The sequence below is a fragment of the Lolium perenne genome, chromosome 3 (assembly GCF_019359855.2).
Source record: "Lolium perenne isolate Kyuss_39 chromosome 3, Kyuss_2.0, whole genome shotgun sequence".
In the NCBI taxonomy this organism is placed as follows: domain Eukaryota; kingdom Viridiplantae; phylum Streptophyta; class Magnoliopsida; order Poales; family Poaceae; genus Lolium; species Lolium perenne.
In genome coordinates, this window is record NC_067246.2 from 230,840,051 (window position 1) to 230,853,143 (window position 13,093).

The window sequence follows — 13,093 nt, forward strand, 5'->3', positions numbered from 1 at the left end:
GGAAAGGCGAAGTTTTGCATAACCTTATATGATCACATCAATGCTTCTCAAGGAGCCAAATACTGTATGAGAAACCGGAAAAGTTTGAACGTTTGAAAACTTTGCCGGCATAATGCATCCTTCCAATGCACGCCTACTAAGGTAGAAAGCCAACTCAATTGCTACTTTGTTGGCAAAATGTACCATGGCTCAATCTTAGGTCACACACCCATGAAGCCAAGTTAACACATCTATCAATTGGTATATTTTGGTCATATTAAAAATTTTACTTGAAACTTGTTGGTCATGCCATTCTACTACTCGCCTAACACTTTTTCTACGCGGGAAGGAGGGGGGTATGATGCTACCCTGAATTTTTATGCCCATTTGTATCTTGGTCAAATCCTAGGTTTGACCAAAATTTAAAACATGAAAATGAAAAATTAAGCCTGGATCCACTACAGGAAAAGTTGCCAAACTTTTCTTGTAGTGATCCTTCTTAATTAGTAACTTCAAAATGAAGCTTTTGGAAGGTTTTTGAAATTTCCATGTCTGAAACCCAAAACACCTCTTCATGATTGACTTCATAAGACAAATCGAGTTTAGGGTTAGCGGTAGATACATGATTTTTCTAGTTTGAATATGTCTAGACCTGGCTTATCAACTTGAATGCTTAGTATATGACATAAGAAGATGTACTATGTGCATTGGTTTTTCATTTATTTGATTTGTTTTGAATTTTTATGCCGAATCAAATTTTGGTCAAATCATAGGTTTAACCAAGATTTAAACAAGTTAAAACATTAAAATGAAAAATTAAGCATGGATCCTTCTTAGTCACTCCAAAATGAAGCTTTTGGGAGGCTTTTGAAATGTCTATGTTTGAAACCCAAAACCACTTCTCTTCATGCTTGACTTCATAAGACAGATGAGTTTAGGGTTAGGGGTAGATACATGATTTTTCTGGTTTGAATAGGTCTAGACCTTGTTATCAAGTTGAATGGCTTACTATGTGACATAAGAAGACTATGTGCTTTGGTTTTTCATTTTTGATTTTTTCGATTGTTTTTATGCCCATTTGAATCTTGGTCAAATCCTAGGTTTGAACAAGAATTTAAACAAGTTTAAAACATGAAAATGAAAAGGTAAGCATGGATCCTTCTTAGTCAGTCCGAAATGAAGCTTTTGGGCGGTTTTCGAAATTTCCATGTTTGAAAACCCAAACCACTTCTCTTCATGCTTGACTTCATAAGACAAATTTAGGGTTAGGGGTATAGATACATGATTTTTCTTGTTTGATATGTCTAGATATTGTTTATCAACACTTGAATGCTTACAATATATGTGGCCTTAAAGAAGACTATGTGTTATGGTTTTTCATTTTTGGGGGTTTTTTCGAATTTTTTATGCGCACTTGAATCTTGGTCAAATCCTAGCTAGCTAGGTTTGACCAAGCTTTAAACAAGTTTAAAACATGAAAATGAAAAAGTAAGCATGTATCCTTCTTAGTCACTCCAAAATTAAGCTTTTCGAAGGTTTTTGAAATTTCCATCTTGTAAACCCAAAACCACGTATCTTCATGTTTGACTTCAAAAGACAGAGTTTAGGGTTAGGGGGTAGATACATGATTCTTCTTTTAATATGTTTAGATCTTGTTTTATCAACTTGAATGTTGACTGTATGACATAAGAAGACTATGTTTTTGAATTTTTTATGAATCTTGGTCAAATCCAAGGGTTGACCAAGATTTAAACAAGTTTAAAACATGAAAATGAAAATGTTTCAAGTTCACCTTTGGTTCGATCTTTCAGTAACCAGGCGCATATATATATGGATGCAAATTGAGATAATTAATTCGTGAAACATTGGAAATGTCCATCGTGTGTCATGTTTCCCCCTCACATGAAAATTGGATTGGTGGCAGACAAGTAAAAGCACATTTATGTGCGACAACCCAAAATGCACATATTTTGCTGAGTTTTCATGCATGCATTAAAAGTTGTGAATATATACATAAAATGCATGTGGGTCATGATTGAAAAGTTTGACATGTATATGTTTCTTGTGTAGTAGTACTATAGTAGGTACGCAAACTCCCGACCATCTTCTTTGTCAAGAGAAGACGCGCACCGGGATGCGTAGTGGAAGTCGTCTCGGATCCTTCATTGTCCCTCTCATGGAAAAGAAAAAGAAAAAAACATCTCTCTCATTCTCGGCCTCGCTCGACTCACTCGCTCGCAGCCTCGCACCTCCTGCGCACTGACAAACACTGCACAACAGTCAACATCACCAGAAAAAAGATATACACCATAAATAATAAGAGGGCCCCGTGACTGCTATCCCTTCTTCTCCTTCCGTGTGATCCCTCTTCCTCCGAGTTTCACTGGACGGGCAAACACACATGTGCTGCATAGTAATAATAAAAAAGTAAAAAATCGACCTATGAATCTATGATTAAATAGGAAAAATCCTGGGTTTTATCAAGGTTTAAACAAGTTTAAAACATGAAAATGAATAGGTAAGCATGGATCCTTCTTAGTCACTCTAAAATGAAGCTTTCGCGAGGTTTTTGAAATTTCCATGTTTGAAACCCAAAACCACTTCTCTTCATGCTTGACTTCGTAAGACAGAGTTTAGGGTTAGGGGTAGATACATGCTTTTTCTGGTTTGAATATGTCTAGACCTTGTTTATCAACTTGAATGCTTACTATATGACATAAGAAGGCTATGTTCTTTGGTTTTTCATTTTTTCTGTTTTTTTCTGATTTTTTATGCCCATTTAAATCTTGGTCAAATCCTAGGTTTGACCAAGATTTAAACAAGTTTAAAACATGAAAATGAAAAGGTAAGCACGGATCCTTCTTAGTCAACTTTGTAAAATGAAGCTTTTGGGAGGTTTGTGAAATTTCCATGTTTGAAACCCAAAAGCACTTCTCTTCATGCTTGACTTCATAAGACAGAGTTTAGGGTTAGGGGGTGTAGATACATGATTTGTCTGGTTTGAATATGTCCAAATCTTATTTATCAACTTTTGAAGGCATGCTACTCTCTCAAAGAAAAACTTTTGAATGCTTACTATATGACATAAGAAGACTATATGCTTTTAAAATTCAAACATATGGTAAGCATTCTTATGTCATATAGTAAGCATTCAAGTTGATAAACAAGCAAGGTTTGGACATATTCAAACCAGACAAATCATGTATCTACCCCCTAACCCCTAATTAAATTGTCTTATGAAGTCTAGCATGAAGAGAAGTGGTTTTGGGTTTCAAACATGGAAATTTCAAAAACCTCCCAAAAACTTCATTTTAGAGTGACTAAGAAGGATATACAAGCTTCCCTTTTCATTTTCATGTTTTAAACTTGTTTAAATCTTGGTCAAACCTCTAGGATTTGACCAAAAGATTCAAATGGGCATGGAAATTCATAAAAAATCAAAAGAATGAAAAACCAAAGGACATAACATTATTATGTCATATATATATAGTAAGCATTCAAGTTGATAAACAAGGTTTAGACATATTCAAACCAGAAAATAATGTATATATCTACCCCTAACCCTAAATTCTGTCTTATGAAGTCAAGCATGCATGAAGAGAAGTGGTTTTTGGTTTCAAACATGGAAATTTCGAAAACCCTCCCAAGATCGAGCTACATTTTGGAGTGACTAAGAAGGATATATAGATGCTTAATTTTTCATATTCATGATTTAAACTTGTTTAAACCATGTTCAAACCTAGGATTTGACCAAGATTCAAATGGGCATAAAATTTTAAAAAAATCAAAAAATAAAAAAACAAGGCACATAGTATTCTTATGTCATATAGTAAGCATTCAATTAAGTTGATAAACAAGGTCTAGACATATTCAAACCAGGAAAATCATGCATCTACCCCCTAACCCTAGCTAAACTCTGTCTTATGAAGTCAAGCATGCATGAAGAGAAGTGGTTTTTGGTTTCAAACGTTTAAGCCAAAAGCCCCTTTTCAAATATTTCAAACTTATTCAAATTTGGTTCAAATATGAAAGACATACAAGTTATAGCACACATAGTGCATACATTTTCACACATACTGCACTAGATGCTAACCCTATAGTTTGAGGCCATTTGGGTGACCTAGGTCGAAAAAATTCTTGGATTAGAATCGTGTTGTTCGAACCCCGTAGTTGGATTTTTTGAACCCTTGATCTGTAGAACTGGGCAAAACCCTAGTTTAACCTATTTAATTACAGATTCGTATATCGATTTTTCTACGAGTACTACCTTTTTATTACTCCACTATGCAGCACATGGGTGTTTGCCCGTCGAGTGAAACTCGGAGGAAGAGGGATCACTCGGAAGGAGAGAAGAAGGGAGAGCATTATGGTGTCTCCCCTTTTTCGGGTGATGATGTTGACTTTTGTGCAGGGTTTGTCAGTGAGCAGGAGGTGCGAGCGAGCGAGCGAGCGAGCGAGTCGAGCGAGGCCGAGAATGAGAGAGATTTGTTTTTTTGTGAGAGGGACAACGGAAGGATCCAGAAGGACCCACAGACTTCCAATACGCATCCTGATGCGTCTTCTCTTGACAAAGAAGATGGCTGGGAGTTTGCGTACCTATTGCACGTGACTTGTGCTCACTGAAGTGTGGGACCTCAAGCGTGGGCACCACACGTAAGTGACAGACCTGTTGGTGTAAAAACTCGATTGATTATAATAGTGCATTAGAACAAAGTTTCCTATGGATTCAAGGGTAGGAAATCCAAGTTAACTCATTTACGTGTTAAACTTGTCTAAATCTTGGTCAAACCTAGGATTTGACCAAGATTCAAATGGGCAGAAAAATAAAATAAAAAACAGAAAAATGAAAAACCAAATCACATAGTCATCTTATGTCATATAGTAAGCATTAAAGTTGATAAACAAGGTCTAGACATATTAAACCAGACAAATCATGTATCTATACCCCTAACCCCTAAACTCTGTCTTATGAAGTCAAGATGTGAAGAGAAGTGGTTTTGGGTTTCAAACATGGAAATTTCAAAAACCTCCCAAAAACTACATCTTAGAGTGACTAAGAAGGATACATGCTCCCCTTTTCATATTCATGTTTTAAGCTTGTTTAAATTATCTTGGTCAAACCTAGGATTTGACAAGATTCAAATGGGCATCAAAATTGAAAAAAAAAGTCAGAAAAAAGAAAACCAAAGCAAATAGTTTTCTTATGTGATATAGTATGCATTAAAGTTGATAAACAAGGTCTAGACATATTCAAACTAGACAAATCATGTATCTATACCCCCTAACCCCTGAACTCTGTCTTATGAAGTCAAGCATATGAAGAGAAGTGGTTTTGGGTTTCAAACATGGAAATTTGAAAAACCTCCCAAAAACTTCATTTTAGAGTGACAAAGAAGGATACATGCTTCCCTTTTCATATTCATGTTTTAAGCTTGTTTAAATTATCTCGGTCAAACCTAGGATATGACAAAGATTCAAATGGGCATCAAAATTGAAAAAAATCAGGAAAAAGAAAAACCAAAGCAAATAGTTTTCTTATGTCATATAGTAAGCCAATTAAGTTGATAAACAAGGTCTAGACATATTCAAACTAGACAAATCATGTATCTATACCCCTAACCCCTAAACTCCGTCTTATGAAGTCAAGCATATGAAGAGAAGTGGTTTTGCTCCCAAAAGCTTCATTTTAGAGTGACTAATTAAGAAGGATCCATGCTTACCTTTGCATTTTCATATTTTAATCTTGTTTAAATCATTATCAAGCCTAGGATTTGATCAAGATACAAATGGGTGGGCACAAAATTCAAAAAAATCAGAATAATGAAAAACAAAAGCACGTATAGTACGTCTTCTTATGTCATATCGTATGCATTCAAGTTAAACGAGGTCTAGGTATATCCAAACCAGACAAATCATGTATCTACCCCGTGTTGATCTTATGAAGTCTAGCATGAAGGAGAAGTCGTTTTGGGTTTCAAACATGGAAATTTCAAGAACATCCCAAAAGCTTCATTTTAGAGTGACTAGAAGGATACATGCTTCCCTTTTCATTTTCATGTTTTAAACTTGTTTAAATCTTGGTCAAACCTAGGATTTGACCAAGATTCAAATATATGAGCATAAAATTCAAAAAACAAAAAATGAAAACCAAGGCACGTGGTCTTCTTATGTCATATAGTAAGCAATCAATTAAGTTGATAAACAAGGTCTAGACATATTCAAACCAGGAAAATCATGTATCTACACCCCCTAACGTACCCTAGATAAACTCTGTCTTATGAAGTCAAGCATGCATGAAGAGAAGTGGTTTTTGGTTTCAAACGTTTAAGCCAAAAGGTAAGCATGGATCCTCCTTAGTCCTTTGTAAAATGAAGCTTTTGGGAGGTTTGTGAAATTTCCATGTTTGAAACCCAAAACCACTTAAGACAGAGTTTATGGTTAGGTGTAGATACATGATTTTTCTTGTTTGAATATGTCTAGACCTTGTTTATCAACTTGAATTTTTTACTATATGATATAAGAAGGCTATATATATGTGCTTTGGTTTTTCATTTTTTGATTTCTTTCGAATTTTTTATGCCTATTTAAATCTTGGTCAAATCCTAGGTTTAAACAAGTTTAAAACATGAAAATGAAACGGTAAGCATGAATCCTTCCTTACTCACTCTAAAATGAAGGTACTTGAAAATTTTATGTTTGAAACCCAAAACCCCAGTTCTCTTCATATGTTTGACTTCATAAGACAGAGTTTAGGGTTAGGGGTAGATATGATACATGATATTTCTGCTTTGAATATGTCTAGACCTTGTTTATCAACTTGAATGCTTACTATATGACATAAGAAGGCTATATATGTGCTTTGGTTTTTCATTTTTTTTTGAATTTTTCTGAATTTTTACTCCCATTTGAATCTTGGTCAAATCCTAGGTTTGACCAAGGTTAAAACAAGTTTAAAACATGGCAATGAAAAGGTAAGCATGGATCATTCTTAGTCTCTCTAAAATGAAGCTTTTGGGAGGTTTTTGAAGTTTCCATGTTTGAAACCCAAAATCACTTATCTTCATATGCTTGGCTTCATAAGACAAAGATTAGGGTTTAGGGGTAGATATATACATGTTTTGGGAGGTTTTTGAAATTTCCATGTTTGAAACCCAAATCCACTTCTCTTCATCCTTGACGTCTTCATAAGACAAAAGTATAGGGTTATATATATATGCATGGGTAGATACATGCTTTTTTCTGGTTTGAATATGTATAGACCTTGTTTAAAATTATCAGCTTAATTGAATGCTTACTATATATATGACATAAGAAGGCTATATATATATGTGCTTTGTTTTTTCATTTTTTCATTTTTTCCTGATTTTTTATGCCCATTTGAATCTTGGTCAAATCCTAGGTTTGATCAAGATTTAAACAAGCAGTTTAAAAAATGAAAATGAAAATGTAAGCCCGGATCCTTCTTAATTAGTCACTGTAAAATGAAGCTTTTGGGAGGTTTGTGAAATTTCCATGTTTGAAACCCAAAAGCACTTCTCTTCATGCTTGACTTCATAAGACAGAGTTTAGGGTTAGGGGGTGTAGATACATGATTTGTCTGGTTTGAATATGTACAAATCTTATTTATCAACTTTTGAATGCATGCTACTCTCTCAAAGAAAAACTTTTGAATGCTTACTATATGACATAAGAAGACTATATGCTTTTAAAATTCAAACATATGGTAAGCATTCTTATGTCATATAGTAAGCATTAAAGTTGATAAACAAGCAAGGTTTGTACATATTCAAACCAGACAAATCATGTATCTACCCCCTAACCCCTAATTAAATTGTCTTATGAAGTCTAGCATGAAGAGAAGTGGTTTTGGGTTTCAAACATGGAAATTTCAAAAACCTCCCAAAAACTTCATTTTAGAGTGACTAAGAAGGATATACAAGCTTCCCTTTTCATTTTCATGTTTTAAACTTGTTTCAATCTTGGTCAAACCTCTAGGATTTGACCAAAAGATTCAAATGGGCATGGAAATTCATAAAAAAATCAAAAGAATGAAAAAACAAAGGACATAACATTCTTATGTCATATATATATATATAGTAAGCATTCAAGTTGATAAACAAGGCCTAGACATATTCAAACCAGAAAATCATGTATATATCTACCCCTAACCCTAAACTCTGTCTTATGAAGTCAAGCATGCATGAAGAGAAGTGGTTTTGGTTTCAAACATGGAAATTTCGAAAAACCCTCCCAAGAGCTACATTTTGGAGTGAGTAAGAAGGATATATAGATGCTTAATTTTTCATATTCATGATTTAAACTTGTTTAAACCATGTTCAAACCTAGGATTTGACCAAGATTCAAATGGGCATAAAATTTTAAAAAAATCAAAAAATTAAAAACAAGTCACATAGTATTCTTATGTCATATAGTAAGCATTCAATTAAGTTGATAAACAAGGTCTAGACATATTCAAACCAGGAAAATCATGCATCTACCCCCTAACCCTAGCTAAACTCTGTGTTATGAAGTCAAGCATGCATGAAGAGAAGTGGTTTTTGGTTTCAAACGTTTAAGCCAAAAGCCCCTTTTCAAATATTTCAAACTTATTCAAATTTGGTTCAAATATGAAAGACATACAAGTTATAGCACACATAGTGCATACATTTTCACACATACTGCACTAGATGCTAACCCTATAGTTTGAGGCCATTTGGGTGACCTAGGTCGAAAAAATTCTTGGATTAGAATCGTGTTGTTCGAACCCCGTAGTTGGATTTTTTTGAACCCTTGATCTGTAGAACTGGGCAAAACCCTAGTTTAACCTATTTAATTACAGATTCGTATATCGATTTTTCTATGAGTACTACCTTTTTATTACTCCACTATGCAGCACATGGGTGTTTGCCCGTCGAGTGAAACTCGGAGGAAGAGGGATCACTCGGAAGGAGAGAAGAAGGGAGAGCATTATGGTGTCTCCCCTTTTTCGGGTGATGATGTTGACTTTTGTGCAGGGCTTGTCAGTGAGCAGGAGGTGTGAGCGAGCGAGCGAGCGATTCGAGCGAGGCCGAGAATGAGAGAGATTTGTTTTTTTTGTGAGAGGGACAACGGAAGGATCCAGAAGGACCCACAGACTTCCAATACGCAACCTGATGCGTCTTCTCTTGACAAAGAAGATGGCTGGGAGTTTGCGTACCTATTGCACGTGACTTGTGCTCACTGAAGTGTGGGACCTCAAGCGTGGGCACCACACGTAAGTGACAAACCTGTTGGTGTAAAAACTCGATTGATTATAATAGTGCATTAGAACAAAGTTTCCTATGGATTCAAGGGTAGGAAATCCAAGTTAACTCATTTACGTGTTAAACTTGTCTAAATCTTGGTCAAACCTAGGATTTGACCAAGATTCAAATGGGCAGAAAAATAAAAAACAGAAAAATGAAAAATCAAATCACATAGTCTTCTTATGTCATATAGTAAGCATTAAAGTTGATAAACAAGGTCTAGACATATTAAACCAGACAAATCATGTATCTATACCCCTAACCCCTAAACTCTGTCTTATGAAGTCAAGCATGTGAAGAGAAGTGGTTTTGGGTTTCAAACATGGAAATTTCAAAAACCTCCCAAAAACTACATTTTAGAGTGACTAAGAAGGATACATGTTCCCCTTTTCATATTCATGTTTTAAGCTTGTTTAAATTATCTTGGTCAAACCTAGGATTTGACAAGATTCAAATGGGCATCAAAATTGAAAAAAAAAGTCAAAAAAAAGAAAACCAAAGCAAATAGTTTTCTTATGTGATATAGTATGCATTAAAGTTGATAAACAAGGTCTAGACATATTCAAACTAGACAAATCATGTATCTATACCCCTAACCCCTGAACTCTGTCTTATGAAGTCAAGCATATGAAGAGAAGTGGTTTTGGGTTTCAAACATGGAAATTTGAAAAACCTCCCAAAAACTTCATTTTAGAGTGACAAAGAAGGATACATGCTTCCCTTTTCATATTCATGTTTTAAGCTTGTTTAAATTATCTCGGTCAAACCTAGGATTTGACAAGATTCAAATGGGCATCAAAATTGAAAAAATCAGGAAAAAGAAAAACCAAAGCAAATAGTTTTCTTATGTCATATAGTAAGCCAATTAAGTTGATAAACAAGGTCTAGACATATTCAAACTAGACAAATCATGTATCTATACACCCTAACCCCTAAACTCCGTCTTATGAAGTCAAGCATATGAAGAGAAGTGGTTTTGCTCCCAAAAGCTTCATTTTAGAGTGACTAAGAAGGATCCATGCTTACCTTTGCATTTTCATATTTTAATCTTGTTTAAATCATTATCAAGCCTAGGATTTGACCAAGATACAAATGGGTGGGCACAAAATTCAAAAAAATCAGAATAATGAAAAACAAAAGCACGTAGTCTTCTTATGTCTTATCGTATGCATTCAAGTTAAATGAGGTCTAGGTATATCCAAACCAGACAAATCATGTATCTACCCCCTGTTGATCTTATGAAGTCTAGCATGAAGAGAAGTCGTTTTGGGTTTCAAACATGGAAATTTCAAGAACATCCCAAAAGCTTCATTTTAGAGTGACTAAGAAGGATACATGCTTCCCTTTTCATTTTCATGTTTTAAACTTGTTTAAATCTTGGTCAAACCTAAGATTTGACCAAGATTCAAATATATGAGCATAAAATTCAAAAAAAAAACAAAAAAAAGAAAACCAAGGCACGTAGTCTTCTTATGTCATATAGTAAGCAATCAATTAATTAAGTTGATAAACAAGGTCTAGACATATTCAAACCAGGAAATCATGTATCTACCCCTAACCCTAGCTAAACTCTGTCTTATGAAGTCAAGCATGCATGAAGAGAAGTAGTTTTTGGTTTCAAACGTTTAATCCAAAAGGTAAGCATGGATCCTCCTTAGTCACTGTAAAATGAAGCTTTTGGGAGGTTTGTGAAATTTCCATGTTTGAAACCCAAAACCACTTAAGACAGAGTTTATGGTTAGGTGTAGATACATGATTTTTCTTGTTTGAATATGTCTAGACCTTGTTTATCAACTTGAATTTTTTACTATATGATATAAGAAGGCTATATATATGTGCTTTGGTTTTTCATTTTTTGATTTCTTTCGAATTTTTTATGCCTATTTAAATCTTGGTCAAATCCTAGGTTTAAACAAGTTTAAAACATGAAAATGAAACGGTAAGCATGAATCCTTCCTTACTCACTCTAAAATGAAGGTACTTGAAAATTTTATGTTTGAAACCCAACACCCGATTCTCTTCATATGTTTGACTTCATAAGACAGAGTTTAGGGTTAGGGGTAGATATGATACATGATATTTCTGCTTTGAATATGTCTAGACCTTGTTTATCAACTTGAATGCTTACTATATGACATAAGAAGGCTATATATGTGCTTTGGTTTTTCATTTTTTTTGAATTTTTCTGAATTTTTACTCCCATTTGAATCTTGGTCAAATCCTAGGTTTGACCAAGGTTAAAACAAGTTTAAAACATGGCAATGAAAAGGTAAGCATGGATCATTCTTAGTCTCTCTAAAATGAAGCTTTTGGGAGGTTTTGAAGTTTCCATGTTTGAAACCCAAAATCACTTCTCTTCATATGCTTGGCTTCATAAGACAAAGATTAGGGTTTAGGGGTAGATATATACATGTTTTGGGAGGTTTTTGAAATTTCCATGTTTGAAACCCAAATCCACTTCTCTTCATCCTTGACGTCTTCATAAGACAAAAGTATAGGGTTATATATATATGCATGGGTAGATACATGCTTTTTTTCTGGTTTGAATATGTATAGACCTTGTTTAAAATTATCAACTTAATTGAATGCTTACTATATATATGACATAAGAAGGCTATATATATATGTGCTTTGTTTTTTCATTTTTTCATTTTTTCCTGATTTTTTATGCCCATTTGAATCTTGGTCAAATCCTAGGTTTGATCAAGATTTAAACAAGTAGTTTAAAAAATGAAAATGAAAAGGTAAGCCTGGATCCTTCTTAATTAGTCACTGTAAAATGAAGCTTTTGGGAGGTTTGTGAAATTTCCATGTTTGAAACCCAAAAGCACTTCTCTTCATGCTTGACTTCATAAGACAGAGTTTAGGGTTAGGGGGTGTAGATACATGATTTGTCTGGTTTGAATATGTACAAATCTTATTTATCAACTTTTGAATGCATGCTACTCTCTCAAAGAAAAACTTTTGAATGCTTACTATATGACATAAGAAGACTATATGCTTTTAAAATTCAAACATATGGTAAGCATTCTTATGTCATATAGTAAGCATTAAAGTTGATAAACAAGCAAGGTTTGGACATATTCAAACCAGACAAATCATGTATCTACCCCCTAACCCCTAATTAAATTGTCTTATGAAGTCTAGCATGAAGAGAAGTGGTTTTGGGTTTCAAACATGGAAATTTCAAAAACCTCCCAAAAACTTCATTTTAGAGTGACTAAGAAGGATATACAAGCTTCCCTTTTCATTTTCATGTTTTAAACTTGTTTCAATCTTGGTCAAACCTCTAGGATTTGACCAAAAGATTCAAATGGGCATGGAAATTCATAAAAAATCAAAAGAATGAAAAAACAAAGGACATAACATTCTTATGTCATATATATATAGTAAGCATTCAAGTTGATAAACAAGGCCTAGACATATTCAAACCAGAAAATCATGTATATATCTACCCCTAACCCTAAACTCTGTCTTATGAAGTCAAGCATGCATGAAAAGAAGTGGTTTTGGTTTCAAACAAGGAAATTTCGAAAAACCCTCCCAAGAGCTACATTTTGGAGTGAGTAAGAAGGATATATAGATGCTTAATTTTCCATATTCATGATTTAAACTTGTTTAAACCATGTTCAAACCTAGGATTTGACCAAGATTCAAATGGGCATAAAATTTTAAAAAAATCAAAAAATAAAAAACAAGTCACATAGTATTCTTATGTCATATAGTAAGCATTCAAGTTGATAAACAAGGTCTAGACATATTCAAACCAGGAAAAGCATGCATGAAGAGAAGTGGTTTTGGTTTCAAACATGGAAATTTCAAGAACATCC